The sequence below is a fragment of the Tympanuchus pallidicinctus genome, unplaced genomic scaffold, assembly GCF_026119805.1.
Source record: "Tympanuchus pallidicinctus isolate F22 unplaced genomic scaffold, pur_lepc_1.0 scaffold5, whole genome shotgun sequence".
NCBI lineage: Eukaryota > Metazoa > Chordata > Aves > Galliformes > Phasianidae > Tympanuchus > Tympanuchus pallidicinctus.
This window is the reverse complement of record NW_026294769.1, coordinates 64,429,218-64,452,486: the sequence shown is the minus strand read 5'-3', so window position 1 is coordinate 64,452,486 and position 23,269 is coordinate 64,429,218. Positions and strand designations below refer to the sequence as shown.

The 23,269-nt window shown below is 45.1% G+C and overlaps 1 protein-coding gene across 6 annotated transcripts in view; it reads right to left on the bottom strand.

Annotated features, from left to right (window-relative positions):
• The window catches only part of ZHX2 (zinc fingers and homeoboxes 2), a 65,694-nt gene that overhangs the window by 11,345 nt on the left and 31,080 nt on the right, over nucleotides 1-23,269 (bottom strand). For 2 of the 6 annotated variants that reach the window (XM_052703985.1, XM_052703984.1), the window contains exon 3: nucleotides 6,557-6,670. The exons of the other annotated variants lie outside the window; for them this stretch is intronic. The gene's annotated coding sequence lies outside the window, so the exon portion shown is untranslated. The remainder of the gene's footprint in view (nucleotides 1-6,556; nucleotides 6,671-23,269) is intronic. 6 annotated transcript variants of the gene reach the window in all.

Sequence of the window (23,269 nt, the reverse complement as noted above, 5' to 3'; positions counted from 1 at the left end):
TTTTCTGATGTGTGACCTTCTGCAAAATTCATGCGGCAATATCAGCAAAAGGAAAAAAGTCAAAAGGCACCAAAGACAGAGTAAGGCTTATTTATATTTCACTATCACCTCCTCCTTACCCAAAAAAGAAGTAAGAAAAGGCTAAGAACAAAAAAATAAAGGAATGGGATGGAAGAAAAAGAGTGGAGAAAAAGAAGTATCTAGGTTACTCCATTGGAGCAATAAATGTTTCTTAAAAATGTTGAATGTGTTGACTTTCTGAAAGCTCAGCAAGCACTATGCCACGTCAGGGAGCTGTGCCAAACTCCCACCTCTCATCAGGACAGAGGGATCAGCAAGGATGCTCTGACATTAAGCGAAGGCCATGCTCTCTCCAAAACATACATACAACGGCGGATGGGTGAAAAATTCTCTCTTCAACAATTGTAATAGAAATTTTTAAACACTGTTTCTTTTTTTATGGCCCAGTGATTTTCTATATTTCTAACTGCTTTGCTAACTCTACACTGAATAGTTTTTCTGCCACACAGGAATCCTTATCCACCATAGCGGATAGTTTTGGAAGTCAAGAACACAACAAATGAGTTCCAACTCCAGATGTACTTGTTTTCAGAAGGAAAGAGTTAGGAGACCACAACCAGTCAGATCACATTTGTCCTTCAACCTCAATTCCTGGAGCTTCTTGAAAGAGGGGGAGGAAAGCAAGGCCCAGCAACCGTGTGAGTGAGGGGTTTATTGAGACTTCCAAGCCACTGTCTTCTGAGGACAGCAGTGAGTTCCTCACTCCAGATAAATCCATGTCAAGTTGATCTGGATCTCCTGGTCAGTTCTAGCAAAGAACATGGCCATACCACAGTTCTGAGAGACAGGCAGGGTAAACACACACTGACTGCAAAAACCAATGGATTTTACCCACTGGTGGCTGGTCCTCCAGTTAGCGGTGACTCCCAGCATTTGCTGTGAGACACAAGATACCCCTCAGCAGCAACCAAAGCTTAGCAAGCACCATATCGAGGTAGGAACACAAGTCAACTTCACCACCTAGCCCATGTTCATCATGCTCCAAGGGACAAAATTCATGCCCAGTGCTCAATGAATTGGGCTGCACCAGGAAAAGACTTCTGACAAACTCTGTCACTAAATCCAGTGGTTGGATCAAGGCAAATGACTTCAGTTTTGGGCTGCTGTCACCACGATGCATGGCTACAGACCAGTTGCAGTTTTCCCAAGCATGGAGAAAGGCAGCCCTCGCCCCTGCAGCTGCCCTGCTTATCTTCTGTGAGATTTGCCATACTGAATGAGGGAAAAGAGATAATAAAAAATAATTTTTGCTTTATTGTCTGAAATTTGAATTTTTGTTTTTAAATGAGCAGATGCATGAAGCAGCAACAGGCAGCCAGGTTAAAACCAAAAGCACTCACCTCCAAGCAGACAGCTGCCTCTGTGAACCAGCTCCAAAGCAAACCACAGAGACCGTCTGCAGCAACAGGAGCTTTCGGTTTGCTTTGCTTCTGCAAAGCAATCACGATGGGAGCACGTAGGTCAGAAGCAATGTGTTCTTTTCAGCATCTCTGCTCAAAAAGTACAGTTATGAGGGAGGCCCCAGCCTGGTTTTGTTTAATTTCCAAGAGCTAACAAACGAACTCAGACACAGCCCTCTGATCTTTCAAAGCCCAGCTCAAAAGGCTCCAGAGATCAGGCAGAAGAACAAAGTGGCAACTCAGTGGTGACTTGGTGCATGAGCAGAGCAACGCCAGATCCCCTTGCTGCTTGCCTGGTTTCCAGGCTGGGAAACTGCAGAGCACCATGCAGAGAAAATAAGCCATGTTTTCAGGTCTGCCTGTCACTGGAAAAATGTCTGCTTGGATAGCAATATCATCTTCCAGCAGAGAAAGGTATCTTCTGCCTCTGTGGGTCTCTAAAGTGAAGAAAGTTTGGGTGGTGAAAGAACTTCCACCTTGGTAAAGCTCTAACCGTCTCAGTGCATTCATCAGTTCAGAGCTGTCAAAAATAAAACCCCTGTGCAACCTGCACCAGTGGTACCAACAGGACTAGAGCTGCTGGTGTGCACTGGCCTTACAAACAACGTGGTTCATGTGAACAGCTGGAAAAATAAATCACAAAGCTTTCTTGTGCTGGACTTTGCAATCTTTTCATTGCCTATCTTTTCCTTGTGCCTGTACAACACTTCTATACTACTCCCTTAACCAAAAATAAAAAGGCAAAAAAAAAAAAGAGCAAACATTCAGATAGAGGCTGAACTCCTTGTTGCTGAGCTGTTCCCCACGGGCTTTGGTGTCAGGGTCCCCAGAAACATGAGAGAGACTGGGAAAGGCTGTTTGAAGGCTATTCCAAACATGAGACATGTCAAATAAAAAAGACAGGGAAACCCTTAATTCCCACATGAAGAGAAATGCCACTACTTCACATGGCACCTCACTTCCAGGGCTGGATGAAATTGATGTAATAGAGACTGGAAGGGTTGAAACCCTTACTCAGTGCAAATGGATCTTCACTGTTCTCAGATATACTGCGGTTTTGTTTTTTGTTTTGTTAATAAAAAAGCTATTACAGTTTTTTTTACCTGTGATTTTCCACCAAGTCCTATCCAGCTAGGACACAGGACACAAGTCCCCATGTTTTGGAATATTACCCTTCCTTACCAAGCAGCAAATCAAAACCCAGCTGACTACTACTAATGTCATGTTTGCGATTTGGTTCAGAGAAGGAACTGCTGCTGCTGAGAGCCCCATAACCCCCTTATGGCCTTTTACTCCACACCTGTGGAGGCTGCTGGCATGAGAAGGTGCATGGTACAGCAGAGCTGCTCTTCTGCTCCCTATCACAGAGGCCAAACTCATAATCCTTAACATTGCAGTAATATTATTCTCCTACAAATGCAAGGATGAGAGACGATAGATTTATTTCATGGTGCAAGGAGGAACACGCCTCGGGTGATGTTTTTCCTGCCTTACAACTGTTTTCAGCATGCAGCTGCTGCAGCACAATCAAAAAGCATATCAGCTAGCACAGCAAAAATGCTGTTGGTCTCCACTGTGACAGTACACTTAAAAACATTGCTTAATTACATGCAGGAGAATAAGCAGAAGCAAACCAGGGCAAATAATTCCTGCATGATGGATCAGGGCTGTAATGATTCACAAAAGAGAAACCACAGAAAGAAAGGAAGGTTTTGTGAACTGCAACGCTGAGCTTTTAAAAAGCATTTAAGTTTGAGCAGCCAAGAGCTCTAACTCTTTCCCAGCTCTTTATAAGCTGAGCAAAACAAAACTGATGGGGAGGTATACAGATTGCCACAACAAAAACATGAAAAAATAAATTTGAAAATGCTGTATGTTTTCAGATCTCGTGAGCTGCTGTAGACATTTCTAATTAGAAAATAACCATGTAGATACATGTGGCAGGTGCCATGTACAATGGCAATGCGTGTGATGGCCATGAACTTTTCCCTATATGGGAGAAGCAATTTATGATTTTTCTTTCTTTTCACAGGTGAATAGCAAAGGTGCCTCTAGGACTTCTGACTCATGTCAACACAACTTGTGGAACTGGGTGCCAATATGTCCGCAAAGTGGGGCAGATGCAAACGTGATGCATGCCCAGCTTGGGGGAATCCATGCCTGCAGCATGGCCAAGAGGTTCTGAAGAATGCATGCATCAAACACGACACACAGAACACTGAAGGACTGTGGGTGGGATGAAATGGCTCAAAAGGAGCCAACAATAAGAGAAAAACCTGGAGAACAGCGTGCCAAAGCCAATTCACACAAACACTGCCTTTTTGCATTACATCTCAGCTTCTATTTAACCATCGTGTAGAGGAAAGACGTGGACAAATGTATTCTGGAAAACACAGGTGTCCTGGAGAAAACCCCAGTAAGCTTTCCTAGATCAAGCTGTGTTAGCCAGCAGCCTGCTCTTGATGTATTTCAGTGTATACTGCTCATAGTATATTCGTTGAACTAAAATGCTCACTTTCACACTGTTGCAAAGCCAAAAAAATGGCAAAAACTGTGGGTTTTCTGTGCTATCGGTTGTATGCATGCAGGCGGCCAATCCCATCCAAGAAATGGGTAAGTTGAACATTGTGTACTGTGAATTTTCTATTTTGAGTCTTCATCTGCAAACACTGGCTTTTTTTTAATTTCTCTTTTTTAAATGCAAGTTTAAGTTTTTGCCCAGAGAGGTTGTAGATGCCCCCACCCTGGAGGCATTCAAAGCCAGGCTGGATGGGGCTTTGAGCAACCTCCAACTGTTCTGCAGCAGGAGAGTTGGAACTAGATGACCTCAAGCATCCCTTCCAATCCAAGAATAGAATATTCTTCAGGTCCATAGAATCATTAATATTGGAAAAGACCACTAAGGTGACCTAGTCCAACCATCAACACATCCCACCATGCCCACATCCCTTAGTGCCACATCTACATGTTTTTAACACCTCCAGGGACAGTGACTCCACCACTTCCCTGGGCAGCCTGTTCCAACTACTCACCACTCTTTTTGAGAAGAATATTTTCCTAATATCTGAACCTCCACTGGCGCAACTTGAGATCATTACCTTATGTCCTATCACTAATTGCTAAAATCTGGACTAGGCCTGTTTTTAGCATTTTTGCTTTCTAGAAAGTGATAAGAATAACCTACCCAGAATGAAAAGCACCATCTGGTTCAATATTTATATTACAGTAACGTTTGCTTGTCCCATTTAAGAAACAGGTTTTGCTTTGGGAGGTGTCATCGTTCAGTGCTGATGGGATGGGGCAAGCCCGATGGGCCTGAGGTCATGTCCTGTGCCTGTGGTGGAGGTGAGGAACACAGCCAGGATTCTTCACTTCCTGGCCACCTCTTCCTCCTCTGGAATACGAGTCAGCAGCCTACAGCTTGAAGACCAAATAGGGCATGTGGCAACCATGACTGGTGCAGAAGGGCCAAATCTCCTACTGATTGATGTACTTGGCACAGGCTGGGGAAAGCCATTTTCCTTCATAGTTTGTGCTTCTGCAAAGGTTTTAGGGTCCCACTGGACACATGGCTCTATCCATTGGAGTCACCCAATGGACACCAGTGTGCTTTCTGCACATGACAAGAAGGGACCTAAAATCTCTATGGTGCCTATGGTTGCCCAGGCTCAAAACTCAGAAGGTACCAGTGAGTGTGCTCCTGTGGCCTTGCTTTCTGCCTGGGGAGGGAAAAAAATGTCAAGTGGCCTCTTCCAAGCAACAGGACACATGAATCACCCCCAAAATGCCACTAGATACAAGAGCAGTTGTTCAATACCCGCCCAGGGGTAAAGCTTCTTTCTGACATCCTCCATCAATGTTTTCCAGAGGCAGTGAGTTCCAGAGATCAGTCACGCACTGTCAAAATTATCTCCTCTCATCAGCAAGCTAGTAGGGTGGGTACTTGCATGTTCATCAGAGAGAAATAAAAAGCAACAGATTTCTTAAGAGAGAAATAGAGACACTATAAAAACATTCATTCTAATTAGTTTAATTACCTGTCTGTGCAGCTCCCTGAATCCTCCTCACTGAAGTGGATTAAAGTCGCTGGATTTAAGTAATTTTTCATATTGAGTTTTACCCAGCATCATGTGGTGGAAGGACAAGAAATTCACAAACACAGAACAAAAATCATTTGTACACAGTATCTTCAGCTACGTGACCAAAATCTGCATGTAGCCACGTTTGATTTTACATATTAAAACCGGATTATTTCACTTGAATATTCAGGTAATTTACTATTATATTATTGTTATTCTGAGTTATGCATTAAGCAAAGGATTCCTTGTGGGGCTAGAGTTTGCTCAAGCAATTTCTAGAAACCATTTCCCATTTGTGCAGGTTAAACCTCTACAGCAGTGTCAGGTCTGCTTTCTACCTCATGACTATCTAGGCAGTTGTATATATTAATATAGATTTCATATTTCATTATGCATTCTTTCTGTTCAGACTTAACAGTTGTTATAGGGGCACCATCAGTTAAATGTCTGCAGAGAAGGAAGAAAACAGGTTATTACAGAATCAAAGTATTTAGTTTCTTTACACTTGCAAAACTTTAAGTGACAACACAGAAGTTTTCCTGCTTCAGGACTTCAGGAGCTGCTCATCTCCTTCAGCAATTAATCCTGCCCTGGGAATCACAGTACCCAGCCAAGCATCAAATTTTTCAAGTAAAATTAAGGCACTCACAAACGTTTTTGCCAGTGAATTGCAAAGGGAAAACAAAAATCACATGTGCATACTGGGTGTTCCTTTTGTAAGACTTCAGGATAGAAATGAGCTCTAATGTTATTAAAAAGAAAGTTTTAATTTATCAGAAAGCAGTCCCTAAATCCCTCTTCTGGCACAGGCAGCATACATCACAGCACAAAAGGGAAAAGTGCCCAGAGGACCTGACAGAGGGGAAGGAACATGGGCTGAGGGCAGGAGACGGATGGTGATCATTTCTCAGCTGGATTTAGATTTACATTTGAGGGAGAGAGAAAAAGAAGTCTGAGTATCAGGATGCTGAGTCTGAATGACAGACACTGACTTACTGGATGTCTGGCCAACACTATCTGTCCGACACGTGGAGCATCCGTTGGATCATCCTCACTCAACACAGCAGAGCAATGAAGGTGTCTACGGAGTTCCCAGAAGAGAGGAAGGAGCTCAACGAGGAACACACAACATTAGTAACCTGCGTGTCTTTAGCTGTACACCTCCCTCTTTGACTCATTCAAGATGTGGTAAAAAAATGCAGATGGTTTGTGATTTATAATGCTGGTGACTCACTGCACCTCTTCCCTTTTCCCCCACCCCCAAGGGCTTCTCTGCATATCTTCATGTTTCCAGATGAGGAGATCAGAGGAGAAAATGCTACAAACTGACTGATGCAACATCTCCCTCCCACAGAATGACTCTAACATTGCACCCTACACCATGCCATTCTTTTCTCCTGCTTCCATTTCCACTTCCACTTGCCTATGCTCTATCAAACTCAGTGGCTATCGCTTCACACCTTTCAGATTGAACTGCAGTCTGAACCTTGGCACTACCAGAAAAGGCTTCAGAACGGTTTCCCATTTTATAATATTAGGTCTTAGCTTATAACACCTAAAAATATTCCCTGTCCAAATGAAAAGTCCTGAGTTACAGCGTCATAAGTTACCATGAGGTTTGAGGTACAAAGCACATGACATGCACAGTGATGAACAGAAATGTTCCACCACCTTGAGACTTCCAGAAGCAGGAACACACCTTCAAAACCAAACCACTTTAAGAACTGCCAGCCAGGTTTTCACAGAACCTGGACACTCAGCATCCTCCAGATGAAGCCAGAGGATGTCAGACAAACCTGATGCTCCAAACACTTCCAGAAAGTGCCAACTTTAAGCAGATGAAGAGTCAGCTCATGGTTAGATGGTTAGATACTGTAACTCAGATGGTTAGATACTCTAATGAACTCAGGAGGCCAAACTCAGGTGACCCACACTGAAATGCCACATACTGGTTTGGGGTGCAAACAGACCCCAACACACATGCTTCAGGTTGGCAGCCTATGGTCACTTTAGATCACCTGCTCACTAGCCAAGTTCAGGTGAATGACCCTAAACTGCTGGCAGGTGACGGAGGTGTGCTTCCCAACCTGGATCTCTACTTAAGAGACTTCTGTGATACTGATGAAGCACTTAAGACATCTTCTTTTCCCCAGTATTGCTGGCAAAATACAACTTATTGCTTAAATCTGATGCAACTTCTCTCCAACCGTAGCTGGTGCCCCCTCTCCAAACCAAGATAGAGACAATAACCTGGTGTAAGGTCAGCAGCTCACCTCTCTGCCATTCCCAGCCATGAGAAAGGCAATCACAGACTGGCTTAAATTGGAAGTGACCTTAAAGACCATCTAGTTCCACGCCCCCTGCTGTGTATCTTGGTGTACATAAGGTTCACTCTCATCCTGTCACATCTTAAATTTTCAAGAGCTCTACCTGTTTAAAGGACTGATTGTTTCAAGAGAGGACCCACCCCACACTGTGATAAAATGTAGTTCCTCTTTTGGAGGTTTTTCTTCACTAATAGAAATCATGTGATGTCCACTATGTAAAACAGGTAGCTTTCCTAGGTTCTTTCCCCTCATGCAGGAGTCTGTCTTGGATGGTTAATGACCTACGGTGTTCAGAGGATCCATCAGCCCATTGTCTGGCAGCCTTACAGCTGTTGAGGCAGAATCCTCACACTAGGGCTGTGAATTAAGGCAGCACGATTATCCCCATGGCTCAGATGGGCAATTAAGGCATGAAGACATTGTGGCTGAGGCTTCATTAAATGGCCAAGCCAATTTATCACTTGATGCTGTCAAATGTGATAGGGTAGAGACAACGCAAAAAATCATGTCCTACCCAGGATCATGTGGGAAGTAAGCAGGGCTGGAAATCATACTCAAGATGTCTGTCTCCAGGCTACCACTCCATCCTTCTGTAAATTCAGATCATCCTCTTGACTCACAAGTTAACGATATTTAACAGCCTATGCCAAAGTGGCTGGGACTTTTAGTTTAGGTCCCAGTGAATGAGTACCAAAGTCTCAAACACCCCAACTCTCACACCCCAGCAGGCTCATGGCAGGAAGCAAGCATCTGAAGATCAAAGGCCTGCCCTATCTGCCTTCCCTTAGAAACCACTCATCAGGCCCAACAGCAGAGACACCCGGCTCTGCATGTAGGCTGCAGAGAAGCCCTCTGCTTCTGATGGTGCCAAGCCTCCCTCGGTCCTTACACAAGCTGAAAGTGTAGAGGCAGCTCTTCTGCAGCTGCAGAAACGCATGGCTATCCAGTCTGTAACAGTTCCTCCTGGTCTTTCTTTGCTTGAACGTTACAGCTCTCACTCTTCCTTTTTATTTTTTGGGCAAATCCTTGAAAATCCAGTATTTTAGGGGGGCTGTTCCATGCAACAACGACCTTCTCATGACAACATCTCATTCAATATACTTGCTCTCTCTTGCTGTCTCTGGAAGCCCTGAAAATCCTGAAGCTGACCCATGCCCCCCTGACACCTTTCAGTCAAGGACAGCCTCCTCTATTGTTAATACAAACCGAGTGCTCCTAATGTGCATCAAATTATCCCTTAGTCAGTTCCTTGGTCAGCTCTGAGGTCAAAGACTGAAGGTGTGGCCCTCTATAAGATGCTCAGCCACTGTTTTCCATCACCATTATCACACATCATGTCTGCTGAAGTTGTTTTATCATACCTGCTGTCTTGTTGAATTTGTTTTATTATACCTCTGTCCTTCATCTCCTGCAATTCCCATTTAGATCACTTCTGCACATCATTTCCGCCTTTCTGGCTTTCATTTTCATCTCAGCACTTTGTTTTCAACATTATTCAACAGTATTCAATTATCCCACCCAAAACTCATAACACATAAAACACTTTGCTTTAGTATAATCCTACGGACAGTGTGATAAGGAGAGGACCTACAACACCTTCAGCAAAAGAGGTAAAGAGACAGTAAATAGAAGACTCTTGCAAACATCTGCATGCATCCTCTTCATAGCAGGCCACAAAAACATTTTCCCTGTTTACTGGGGTTTGGGGCATCTAATACTAGACCAAAAGCCACCTGTCTATCATCAGAAGCCAGCTGAGGCATCACTGATGCCCCCGATGTCTATTCCGTATAAAGCTTAAAATTAATAGTTGTTTGGATCTTAAGTTATTTGTGAAATTCTTGTTCTGTACCACTGTTCTAACTTGTCATCCAACTAATATGCTAATATGCAACTAATAACCTTGTATTAAAGACGAACATTTATTTTCTTGAGGATAATCGCAGATTATACATACAACTCTTCTAAGAAAACCCAAGCACAGAGTTAAAAGCCTTTCAAACCCATGCTAGCTGATGGAGAATGGTCCTGCCATGCTCTGCGCTGCACTGAGATTACAGAGGGTATGTGCAGTGTACTCAGTGTCCCTCCTGGTGCCTACCAGGCAGGATAGCAAAGAAATGCATTTTGCCCCAGGGATCATGGGACCAAATAGAGCTCCTTTTTCCTCCCCCCTGCACCCTCTGCTGCTCTGATCTGTCATAGGACAGAGCCACTGCCCTCTGCACACTGCAGTGCTCTGCTGTTAGAAGCACTTGGCAGGGCCACAAAGGACCTTTGTTCACGCCAGGCCCTGGGTGCACAATGCAATCCTTCCCCCTTGTCACACACTGCTGGGTTTCCATGGCCGGGTCAGAAGCACTCCCCCCACTGCAGTGTTACCTCCTGCTTCCCATGGCAGTGCTGCAGAATGGAGGGGACAGAGGAGAGTCTGGCACTGCTTTTTGGGGCATGAATTCTGCAGACTCCAATGTGACGAGCAGCACATGATAGATCTGTGAGTGCCCGAGCTCTGCCCTCAATTTCTTCTTCACAGGACTTTTGCTGCTGCAAAACCACCTGAGTAAGATTCTCTGACTTCTAGGTATACTCTTGTTCTCCAGAGGCCAAGAATATGGCAGATAAATTGACCTAACACGATTCCTCTGAGTCACACTTCCCCTCATGCACAAAATCTGCCAGCCCGTGTGTGTGTGTGCCAGTGCAGCAGGGCTCAGAATACAGCCCTGAGAGCAGTGAGGGCAAGAAGTGTCCCGGGTTGAGGAGCTCTGGGAGGTCCAGGAAAAGATGCCAATGTGGGTCAGGGGAAGGCGAGCACAGTCTGAGATGATGCTGCTAGGAAGGAGTGGGATTTGGCAGCATGGGAGTGTCTCTGTGTTTTCATTTCACTGTGAAATACAAAGAAGAGATGATTGCTGGATCACTCACAAATTATTTAAAATCAGTTCAAAAGAAACAGTGCTTCTTTTTGAAAAAAGCAGAAGGGAGTGAAAAGTACTTCTGGTAGGAAATGAAGTTCCAGAAGATCTGATCATGTACTAAATACAGTCAAGAGAGACACCTGGAAATAGGATCAGACTAGCACGATCCACACCTTCACAGACTTCTGCCACAGAGAGAGCCACAGAGAAGGACACGCTTTGTTTCTTCCATTTCTCATTTCAAACATCACAGGATTCAGAACAAACCAGTCTCTATTTCCAAACCCAACTCTGATTTGGAACAGCCAAAGTTCAGATGTTTTGGCATCTGCCTGGAACGCCCCTTACACTCCCAAACCTCAGAGGGACAATGTTTCACCCAGACAGATTATTACTTGCCAAGGAATAAACTGTCAGTGACAACAAGAAGAAAGAACTGGCAAAACCTCCCATTCCTTTCTTCCTTACCAGTGTAAACGCTTGCCATCAGGACACCTTAAGCATGATGAAGCCTACTTGACAGTTACCTCCTCCTGTCTCCTCCCACACGCTTTAATTCCACATACTCACTGCTTTCTGCACAGAGTCATTACAAGTATTGGCCTTACTGACTTCCTTGATCCCCCTTGGGCTGCTTCATAGCACGTCCAGATGAACAAATGGTAACAATGGTTCTTGAGCAATACTTCAGAACTGCAGAAGAGGGGAACCGCTCATTACAGCGACGTCTTACTGAGGAATATTTGTCTAAATCCTTTTGTTTTTTTCAACTGGGTTTTTTCTTCTCCTGTTTCTGGTGAGTAGGAGGGATCTCGGTTGAAAAAAAAAAAATCAAGGCTGGTTTATATGCATGAAAAACATCTCCCTGAGGGAATGTGTCCCAGTCGCCTCTTACAAGGTCAATTGATTATTTCATGTCGCCTTTTGGCACGTCAGAAATCTCCTGTTGAGCAATTCTGCTCCAGAAAAAAGTATCTGAAGAATTTATTTTTGAGTAGCTTCTTACACATGGTTAATTCTCTCCAAAAGCAAGAAAACCTAACCACTGTTTTCCAAAAAGATGATAGCAGAACGTAATGCAAAGAAGCCATAGGAAGGCAGAAGCACAAAAGCAGGAACCAACTTGGAAGGCACTCCTGCTGCTCTCTGCATCATCAGAAAACAAGGCCTGAGCTTGGGTCTGTATCATCCCATAAGCCTCATTAGTTCAGTTCTCTTCTCTTTTTGTACAATTTAAGCTTCTTTCCAAACCCAACTCTTCTTCTTGCTTTAATCCCCAAAGCTCTCCCTCGCTTGCCTCACTCATGGATTATTTTCTTGCTAAAGTTTTCAAAGAAGGCCAAAGAGAAGTCAGAAAGAAAGCATTACCCCATGTCCACACCCCATGCCGGGCGCAGGCTCCGGCCCTGTCTGCAGAGGGATGGCGTGACAGAAGTGCTAAGTCTGTTTCCAAAAAAAAAAAAAGTGATTTGGGCAGCTCTTGCTGCTTCTGCAGCCAAATGGAGATGGAAACCCTGCAAAACCCTGAGCACAACCATCATGGAAAGCATTCGACAACAGCTCATGAAGTGTTTGTTCCATAAGAACCCCAAACTTGAGTGCTATTGCATGGTGCTGGCACTGAGATAATCTCCACTCAGCCCATGCATGCTAACAGCAAAGTTTTGCAAGAAGTTCAGACTCACATCTCCTCTGACACAGTATGTTACCAATCTACAATGCTGCCTACCAGGGCCATGGAGCGTGAAAAGCAGGAAAATGGCCAGAAACAGGTCTGCAGCAAAGCAACCAGAACATGCTCTCATTCCCAGTGACTTCAGCAAACACTCCTCCCTCCTTTCCTGTGTGCTGAAAATAGGCTCCAACCAACCAGTCACTGACATTCAGCGAGATGCTAATGTTCGGGATTTGTTTGCCAGAACACGTGTGCTCCTTCCAGGGGAGGAAGGAGAAGAAAAAGATCCTTAATGGCACTGATTTTGTGATCCGCTTGCGTTCACTGAGTTCCCAGTTTTACGATGTTTGTGAAAACTTCTCTCTTTAAAACAAATAACCAACAAAAACCCTGCTCAGAGATTGGTGCAATGTGGCAATTCTTGCCATGGCAACACATCAGCTCCAAGTGTGCATTTCTGCATGGACCTCACTGCAGAACAACGCAGGGCTGGGAAAGAGCATGCAAAAAATTGCTAGTGGTTGAGACCAGCCTGGCAATCCCACCACCAGGACATTAAGGGAAGGAACCTCAGCTAAAACCACTGAACACTCACTTGGTCATTTGCAGGTTGGTTGATTTGCTTGCTTTGTAAAGCATGGTCCATGTACTTTGTTTCCCAAACAGCATGGAAAATTGCCTTTGCAGCACCAAAAGGGAGCAGAATTAAGGAAACTGGACCATGCTCCCAGGTGGTCTGCATATACCATATGAAGTGCAATGTCTCCAGCCTGAGGACAATACCCAGCTCCCATGCTGCCCCTCCGATGGCACCACTGGATGTTGCACTACTAATACCGACCTGCTGTGCCTTCAGCACCCATTAAACATGTGCTATGCTTTCAAACTTACCTTCGCAATCACAAGTCTTCCTCTGACACAGTCCCCTCTCCCTAGCCCTTTAATGAGTACTTTTGGAATTCAGCACCCTGAGACATTTGCAGGAGCTGAAATGTCCAGGCACATCTCATCTTAGGATATTCTTCAATCTAGCTATCTAGCCAAATTCTTTATGTAACTCCTTAGGATCCAAAGCTGGCACTCAAGCCAGCTTTTTCCTCCCTCCAAAAATATTCCCTCTCCATCTTATCACCTGCGAGACTGTCCTAAGTGTTTGGATTACCCGGGCTGGAGTCATCTAGATTTATTTCTCCTGAGGCTTTATGTGAAAGTTTAGTTGCACAACAGTTTCTGAGGTTTAGGAAAAACTATGTTCCACAGCTGAAAAAAAGGCAAGAGCTGATGCTGTTATCTGCAATCACCCAACCCCAAAATCCAAATAAGGTGGGAAGAGAAGAAGCAATAGTCCAGTGGTTAAGGTTGGGTCTGACAAAGATTTGAAACCACATCTCCAGGGAGTGTTCAAAGCATTATCTCAATCAAAATTCCTTTTCATGATTTCTTTTTCTCATGGAAGGGTCACAGAAGTTGTGGATGCCCCATCACTGGAAGTGTTCAAGACATTTGTGGCCTTGAGCAACCTGGTCTGGTGGAAGAAGTCCCTGCCATCAGCTGCAGAAACTAGGTGGTCATTGAAGTCCCTTCCAACCAAACCATCCTCTGACTTGCCTCCTTTCTGATGCCTTTTGCCTTCTTCATTCCCACCAAAACATGAAGGGGTTGAATAAGCTTAGTCAGAAGGAACAGGGCAAACTACTCACATAGCTCCTGCTCTATGTGGCCTTCAGCAATGCTCCCGAGCCTCTGGGGAAGAAGGGTGCTCCTGCCTTGGGAGGCAATCATGCCCAATATGACCCTATGCATCCAATTCCTCTGGTATCTCTGTGGCCTCACATCAGTAAATTAAAGAGACCGTAATGAGTCAGGAGGGGATGGGCAAGAGGAAGCAGATCACCCTTGCTTGAGTAATCTGCAGAATGGAGCCAGTGTCTAAATGCTCAAATGCCTCTTTTACCACTTGCAAAGGCTCAAGCACAGCATGCCTGTCTCCTAACAGTGAAAGGTGGCACTAACCAAAAGTTCAAGGGTTCTGTCCATAGGACTTCTGTCTTAACTATTGTTGCATGAACGAGTTAAGTGCCTTAACATTAGGTCTAGAAAGATCAGTGCACAAAGGGCTCTCAGTGTTCTTCTCATCCCCTTTTTTTAGTTCTAGATCTTAGTCTTTCAAAACAAGAATAGGACAGATTTTACTCCTTTTGTATAATAAATTAGCCTAAATGCTGAAGTCAGTCTTTTTGGACCAACATAGATTCCACCAAGGCAAATCAGTGTTGTTGGATTCATTCTTTAGGATGGATGAAGGACAGCCACTGTGACATTTCAAGTTTCTTCCTTGGACAAATTAGTGTTGGTATCAGATGGCAAGAACAGAAAAATGTACCACTGCAGACTGCACAAAGATACATTTCAGTGCTTCAAAAGCTGAACAATGGCATGGCCCAAGCTGTGGGGTTATAGAAACTGTCCTTCCCTGTCCACATCCCAGGAATGCCACCCATTCTGTGCCTTGTCCTCAAGACATTTAACCCATGTACAGGAGCCTGAAATGGGATCTAAGCCCCCGTGTTACAGAGGAACCAAAGCACTGCCTGATGCTCACATAAAAACCAAATCCAAAACCACACATAGCAGAAACCCACCAAAAGCATACTAGGATGGGAAGAAAGCGAAAAAATGATCTGAGTTTTTTACCAGTTCTGAAGTAAGAAATCAACGGAGTGTTAGTGAAATATAAGCTTTTCCTCCTTGGACAACCCTGTTTCAACATGCAGGTGCACACACGCTTGATGTATATCAAATTATACAGTAACAGCACATGCCATCACTGCTTTTGTAGAGAGTAAATAGTGCCAGGAAAGAAGCACCTTTGAACCCAGCCCTCTGCTTCCAGTCTCAAGTGACTCAAAAGAAGGGCTGTCTGAAGATATATAGTAGAGGGTCAGTTTTACTCACGAGCTAAGAGAGCTGTAAATCAGTCACTTTAAAATAGAATAATAATAATGAAAAAAAAAAAACAACAAAAAACTAAGAAAAATCCCTGAGGCTTTCTAGGAAGAAGTAAAATTGGGGGAAAAAAAGGTAAAGATGAAAAGCACCTGTAATCTCTTTAATGTGGCACTGAAGTTCTTATGAAGAGAAAGCAGAGAAATGATAAGAAAAGAAAAGAAAGGAAAAAAAGCAGCCCGTTGACAACTAGCTGCAGATATGTTTTTCTAATGGGCAGTAGGTCAGCAGGGCATTCCCATCTGCCATGCTTAAACCGGAGCTTTGATGATGTTACATATATGATTTCAATACAAATTTGATCTTTGTGGGGTTGAAAGTCTATTCTGTACGTGCGTGTGCATGTGTATCACTGCATGGATGATAGCTTTCCAGTGGGGAAAATAGGGTGATCTGTAGGTAATGATGAAAACAGCAGGGGTTGGGTTACACCTCAGCTGTTTTTAGGGTTGGGCGGGGGAAAGGAGAAGAAAAAGGAAGAGACAGCGACAAGGGGCTACAAAAGTCAGGACAGAAGGCAACAGGAGAGTAACTAAGGAGTGGCTTTGCCCTCAGCCTCCTACACCCTGCCCTCCACCTGAACGCAGAGCAGGAACTTCCACACCCCCCACTGCTGCCTATGCCCACCTCTGCTTCCAAGGCTCAACAGTTGGCCAATGCAGTGATGGTAAAACACTTTGCTCCATTTTTAATGACGATTTCTATCTACATATAGATGAAAAGACACCTTAGGCATCCTCCTCCAAAAGCACTACGAAAAAGGAAAGACCACGAATACACATTCTGCTTTGATGTTCCACATTGCTTTTCCAATCTAATTCAATAATGACTGTGTAAACAGACTAGAGTCTGTAAGAGTTCCCAGTAAATTAGACACTTGCCTTACACTAATGAAGTTAAAGAATGTTCGCAAGGAGCAGAAGTCAAGGTTTGAAGCACAGATTAGGCACAGACTGAGCAGATTTGGAGTCTGGCTTTTAGAAAACCCTACACTACAACCTCAGTAATCTCTTAAATTTAGTTAATGCAGGCTTAGGATAGGTTAGCAAAAATTAGATGACACTATACTTTCTCTTAAGGTGCATAAGATCCCCAGAGAACATCACTGTTTGTGCTGGCATAGATTTGCTGTACACTCAACTGCACACAAAACAAAAGAACATGCAAATGCATTTAATCAAATAGATCCTAGGAAGCAATAAATTGCAGCAAGAACAAATAAGGAGTTAACAATTTCTGATGGTTTTACTTTGCAAAGGGCAAGATAGGAAGGAGGATGCTTTTTTTTTTTCTTCAAATTTAATTTCACAATCCCTGTAGATTATATTCCAGGAAATTATTCCGTTATGTGAATACTGTTACTGAATGACATTTTGGTCCCATTATCTCAGACTCTTCTTGGCACGTGTGTCAGATGTGATTCACCATATGTTTAATGACATGCAGCACACTGGTTCAGATATATCCTACTAATGCAACCTGCCAAGAGAGCCTCTATTTTCTTACGCTTCGTGTTACAACTTAACTCAGAAATGCCTCAGTTAGTCACACAGTCCTCTTCCAATTTTAAGATCTCCCATGTAGATTTATGGAACTTTAAACAACAAAAGAAAACCTCTCGAGACAGATAAAACTGCTTTTCACAAACTTGAGAAAGACGGAATGCTATTTAACTGTTAGCACTGGGAGTATCCCAATCCCAATACTTTCTCCAGTATTTTTGAGCTATTCTTGTAGAGAGACTTCCCTGTGTGATACCATGTAGGATTTTTATAGTGAGACTGTTTTTCCAGACCAACAGTTTTTCCACAACTCCAGCTTGAGCACTACAAAAACAAACAAGCAGCAATCCCTGCCCAAAGAGTTTACGTTGTTTCCTTCCTCAAAGTGGAGTTAGGAGAATTACCAGCTGTAAACTGCTTTGAAGGTAGAAGAAAAAAAAAAATAAAAAAAAAATTGTGTGCTAAATATTGCTGTCCCCATGAGTCAACACAGACTCCTCAAGATGCTCTACTAACCACTTATACTATGATAAAAATAGTAATTTAGAGCAATAAGCTACATGCTTTACAATTGGTGGCTCAGGAACAACAAGCAGCATCAAGTGTTACTGTCTGTGATTTGCCTGCAAGGCAAATCTGCTTGAAGGTTAAACCTAACAAATTTCCACTCATTCAGTCAGATATGTTTTGTTCAGTCCCTTCAGCCCAATGAAGGCAAAGAGCTGAAGGTACTTCTGCCCCACAGAGAGCACAGAGCAAGTGGTGGTGGTGCCCATTACAGCTCCAGGACACGTGGAGGTGTCCCACCCACACTGCCCTCACACTCACGGAGGCAAACAGGACAGCCGGCTCCTTTGCCCAAATATGTGAGGTGATATCTGAAAAGGAAAGCACAACTAGATCCCACTGAGTCACCATCATTGCATCTGAAGGTATGTGCTTCAGGTGGACACAAAAGAGAACACTATACCTGAGCACAATGCTACTGATGCACCATGGAGTGGGGCTTTCAGGAGAAGCAACATTTTCAATTCTACTGCTGTCCAGAGATCTGATGGGAGCAGAATGCATGGATTGGGAGATGTGTTGCAGAAGGATGATGTCAGAAACAGGAACACAGCAGTTGTACTGTGTACTTCACCACTTAAACTTACTGGATTTGACTTTGATTATCTGGCTCTGAAGACTTGCACTGGGTTGAGAAAGCAATAAAACCACGCACAAGCAGGACAGGAGGGCAGCTGGGATGCCCAGAAGCTGTGCAGCATGCTGTGTGCAGCCGAGCAGAAGGGGATCTGCAAACACAGCCACAGCACAAAGTGGCAGCTTCAGGAGGAGGTGACAAGCTCTGGCAGAGACCTCATACGGGAGGGAAATCCCAGTCACACAAAGCCCCCATTGCAACCTAGCAGTATAGAAGTCACCATCACTGCTCACCGCATCCCTGACCATGCTGCACTGCTGCTGCAGAGTGGCACTGAGTCCATCTTGGGGGATTTATTTTTGGCTGGCTGGTCTCATTGAAGCTATTATCAGCTGGGAAGGGAGATGTGCATCACCATCACCTTATGCTTACCTCAAATGCACAGCTTTTCTTGTCTGCTTCTTACATCTCTAACCCTCCTCTGACATCCAGCAATAACACAGAATAGAACATCCTGACTGGAGAGCACCCAAAGGGACAACTGAGTCCAACTCCTGTCTCCACACAGGACCACCCCATATCCAAACCCTACATCTAAGAGTGTTGTCCAAACACTTCTTTAACTCCTGCACCTTGGGACCATGCCCACTGCCCAAGGCAGCCTGTTCCATGCCCACTGCCCCCTGGTGCAGACCCTGTCCCTGACCCCCACCCGCCCCTCCCCTGCACAGCTCCATGCCGTTCCCTCAGCCCTGTCGCTGTCACACAGCAGAGCTCAGCGCTGCCCTCCGCTCCCTGTGAGGAGCTGCAGCCGCCATCAGGCCTCCCATCAGCTCCTCTGCTCCGGGCTGAACATACCCAGAGACTTCATCTGCTCCTCAGTCCTTGCCCTCCAGACCCTTTTCCACCTTTGCACGCCCAAGATTTGGTGGCTTTTTACCACATCTGACTGCCCCACAGCCTCCCCACCACGTCAGCACTCACCCAAGCCTCTCGTCACAGTCAGCAGTTCATCCGAGTGACACAATTACTCAGCCAGACGTGGCTGGAAGGAGATACTCAGCCATCCCCATGACACACAGAAAATGTACACTTCATTGCTTTTGGAGCTTCTCTTAGGAAGGAAAGCAGCGCAGCTTCTGCAGTAGCAGACCCAAGCACAACTTAGGGCTGCAATAGGCAGCACTATACATTACCCTAGAGCTGTGGGATGCTTAGGTTTCTGCCCTTTTTATATTGTGTTTAATATAAAAACAGCCCTTACAGAATCACAGAATGGCTTAGGCTGGAAGGGAGCTTAAAGATCACTGAGATGGGGTTTAGGCCATATTACTGACTAGTGACACCGGGTGTGTGCATGGATCCTAAGCCAATAACAGCATTTGGTCTCACTTTGCTTTGGGTATCCCTGTCACTGCAATGGCTCTGAGCACTGGGGAGATGCATCCTTTGTGCCAGCTTGGACCTCTTTCCTGGCTTACTTACTGTGAATTGAAGTCCCTATAGCACCTTGCATTGTGGCTCACCCACACGAGCAGGCCAAGCTGTTGAGGCTGTGCCAGGGATCTGGCAGTTGAGTTCTCTTACTGCAGTCCACATTTGCAGCAGAGCTTTTATTTCCCTTTGCAAATAATATTTCAGCTTTTTTAGGAAAAGTCCATATGACGCATCAATGGAATCACAACTCCCATTGTACCCCTGAATCACATTCAGGCTCCTTGAGACAGCCACCAGCTGTCAGAGAGGCTTAAACAGGGGGATCCCACGTACAGAAATATGGGAATGCAAAAGAGTGCTTTAAACAACTGCTTAACGCACTATTTGCAATACTACAGCAGCAACAATATTATCACTGAGATTAGTGTTGCTATATAGCATGACTTCAGCATAAACAGGAAGGAAAGCTTTATGTCTCAGTACTGTGCTGCTAAGCCCCATCCCAGCCTTCTGGGAGAGCACCAGTGCCAGGGACCTGGAGAGGCATGATGGAGATATGCGATGCACTACCTATAGTTTCAGACTCTTCTGCATATGTCAAAACACTGAACAGCTTTCCCTTCCCTCCAGGAAACAAAGGTGTTATTTTCCAAATGCTGTTTCACTACAAGATTAAGTGATGCGATGCAAATGGAGACAAAGTGTGCAATACTGGAGTTAATCAGAGAAAATAGGGGCCAGGAGGGAATCCCACGGGGGTGACACATTTATTTCATTATTATACCACAAATGACATTAAGTATCCACCGAGTCCCTGAAGGCAGCATTCCTGCATAAGAAGCAACCCCACTCACCAAGCACAACTGAACCTGTGACCATTCTATAAATAAAAGGTATTTACAAAGAGAGCTGTTAAATATTTATTTTTCTCTTTAGACCAAGTTCTCTGTTCATCTGTGTCTGCACAGCACCAGGGAGCAGAGGAGCTCACCTAAAAAAAGACCAGGAACCAGTCCAGAGTTCGGCCCCAGCACCAGCCTCCTCCACAAGCTGGTGAGGGAAAAGCATCCAACCTTGCATAGATGAACAGGCAGCAAACAAAATGGGCATGAGCTCATCCGGCAGGCAACGGTAGAGCGAGGAAGTCCAGCAACAAAGCGGCATTTAAGAAATGCTACCAAACCCCGTCCTCACAGAGCAGCTTGGTGTTAAGCATTAAAGAAGCGACAACCTTCAGTTGTCAAGTGTAACTGCAGATTTGCATTACATTTGCTTTGTGTCTTGGGAACATGCATACGTTTCTCACAACTAATGAATTACAGTGATTTATTCGGTTTTCTCCTTTGGGAAGCTGACAGTTCTGGGGGGGGGGGGAAGAAAAAAAAGCCAGCAAAACCTGTGGCTCTGAATACACTTCACTGCTAACCCTTTGTAGTAGTGTTTGTAATAGTTTTTACTCCGGCTTGCCAAAAGCTGAGTTTTAATTAAATATTAAAAAGCTATTTGTTAAAATAACGTCGCCATAGCAACTGGAGAAAGCTAAAACACCTCAGTGTTTCTGACTCATGGCATATTAATCAACCTCCAGCTATTATATCATGAGCACCCCCCGCCAGGCCTGTGCCCCCCCAGCGGGGCAGCGATTCGTTGCTGGACTCTGCCCCGGGTTCAGCAGGGCCAGCTCCTGATCCCAGCCAAGCATGGGAGCCATGAGCTCCACTGCAGCTCCTTGTCTATTTCATAGAGTATTGCAGAGTCTTATCACAGAATGGCTTGGATTGAAAGGGACCTCAAAGCCCACCCAGCCCCAACCCCTGCCGTGGGCTGCTTGCCCCCACCAGACCTGGCAGCCCAGAGCCCCAGCCAACCTGGCCTTGAGCACCTGCAGGAATGGGGCACCCACAGCTCCCCAGGGCAGCCTGTGTCAGTGCCTCATCGCCCTCCAAGTGAAGGGTTTTTAAAATTGCTGCTGTCCTGCAGCAGGTGCTTGCCTACCGCCAGGCCCAGTGTGTGGAGTTGAGTCATCAAGGACCCAGGCAACTCTGATTTGAGGAAGTGGAAGCAGAGGCAGAAGTGTGGCTGCATGGCTCAGATGGAGCCAGGGAGAACCTTCCCCTCCCCAACAGCTTCATTTCGCTCTTTTAGCCTCCCCTCTGCTCATCTTTTTCTAATGGAAAAAAAAAACAACCTAATTGCATAGTTATTAATCAAAGGGAATGTGATGAATATTACAGCATTTGTACACCAGCATTGGTTTCCTGCTGCTTTGTTTGGGTGTCACAGACTGTGACTATGACAACCGCAAGCAGTTATTGGACTGATGTCATTTGTGACATCATGCTTAATGGAAAAGAAAAGGAAGAAGAGACACGACCAGAAATACAAAGAATGGAACAAAACCTGCTTTCTTCTTTTTTCCTCACTCCTCCCAAGCCGGGTCCTGGGAGATGGCTGCGCTGGAGCTGCTGGAAAGCTGGAGCAGCTCTGGTGTTAGCAAAGCCTGGGACGTGCTGAGCACTGGGGAAGAGCTGCCCCCGGCTGTAGGATGGACGTAGATCTGATGTCACATGGAGGAAATCTCCTCACCCTCTCCTGGCTGAGGGCCGAGGGCACGATCCAGTGCCAAAGCCCTGCACAGAGTGCTGCCACACACTGCTGGCAAAGCTTTGCTTTGCTTTGGTAAAAAGTGTAAATTCACTGCTGAATTCCAAATAACGAAAAACAATCCTGCAGCCCTCAAAACCCATCCAAATCATATGTAGCAGAGAAAGGCTTCCTGCAACAACAATCTCCTTCACAGCACACATCCAGAAGTTCCATCAGAAAACAGTCCATTTTCCAAGCTTTTTCAATCCACAGAACGTGCTTCTTTGCCCTCCACACTCCCCTGCCGGACCTGCCATGTCTCACCAGCCCTGATGCTGCAGCCTGTGCCGGCATCTCCTTGTCCCCTGCACAGCATCCCAGTGTGGGACAGGTGCCACTCTGCTGTGATGTGTCTCCCTCATAGAATCACAGAATCGTTTGAGTTGGAAGAGACCTTTAAAGGTCATTTAGGACAACCCTCCTGCAATGAACAGGGACACCTACAGCTAGATCAGGTTGCTCAGACCACCCAGCCTGACTTTGAATATCTCCAGGGACAGAGCATCCAATACCTCTGTTCCAGTGCTTCACTGCCCCTATTGTAAAACACTTCTTATATCCATTCTGTCCCTTGCAGCAGGACAGTGTCTTGGTGAGCTGCCATGTGACACAAACTATCTCCAGCAGGCAGGTCGCACTCTGTGAGTGTCAGGAGATAACTGAGGGTGGATGGAGGAAAGCAGAAAAGCAAAGCAGCCTTCTCTCCCTCCTCTTGCCAGCACACCTTTCCAGGCTGAATGCCCAAAGCATTTTGCAGGACAATACCAGAGATCAGAGATAAAGGAGATGAGCTCTTCCACCTCTGGTTTCTCCTCCACCTTTTTGTTTCTCAGTTGGCATTGCCATGCTGCAGCCATCTCCCACTGCACAGTTCCTCTTGGCTTTGGTCAAACAGCCTTTCACAAGCCAGAGCATGAGAAAACAGGAAAGTGGGAATTTACTGTCTCCTTTCTCTGCTGAACAATGATGCACTTTACTGCAATAACTTCAGAGTAACATCTGAGATTACATGAGTTACCTGGGCAGCTTCCAAGCAATTCTGCTTTATCTC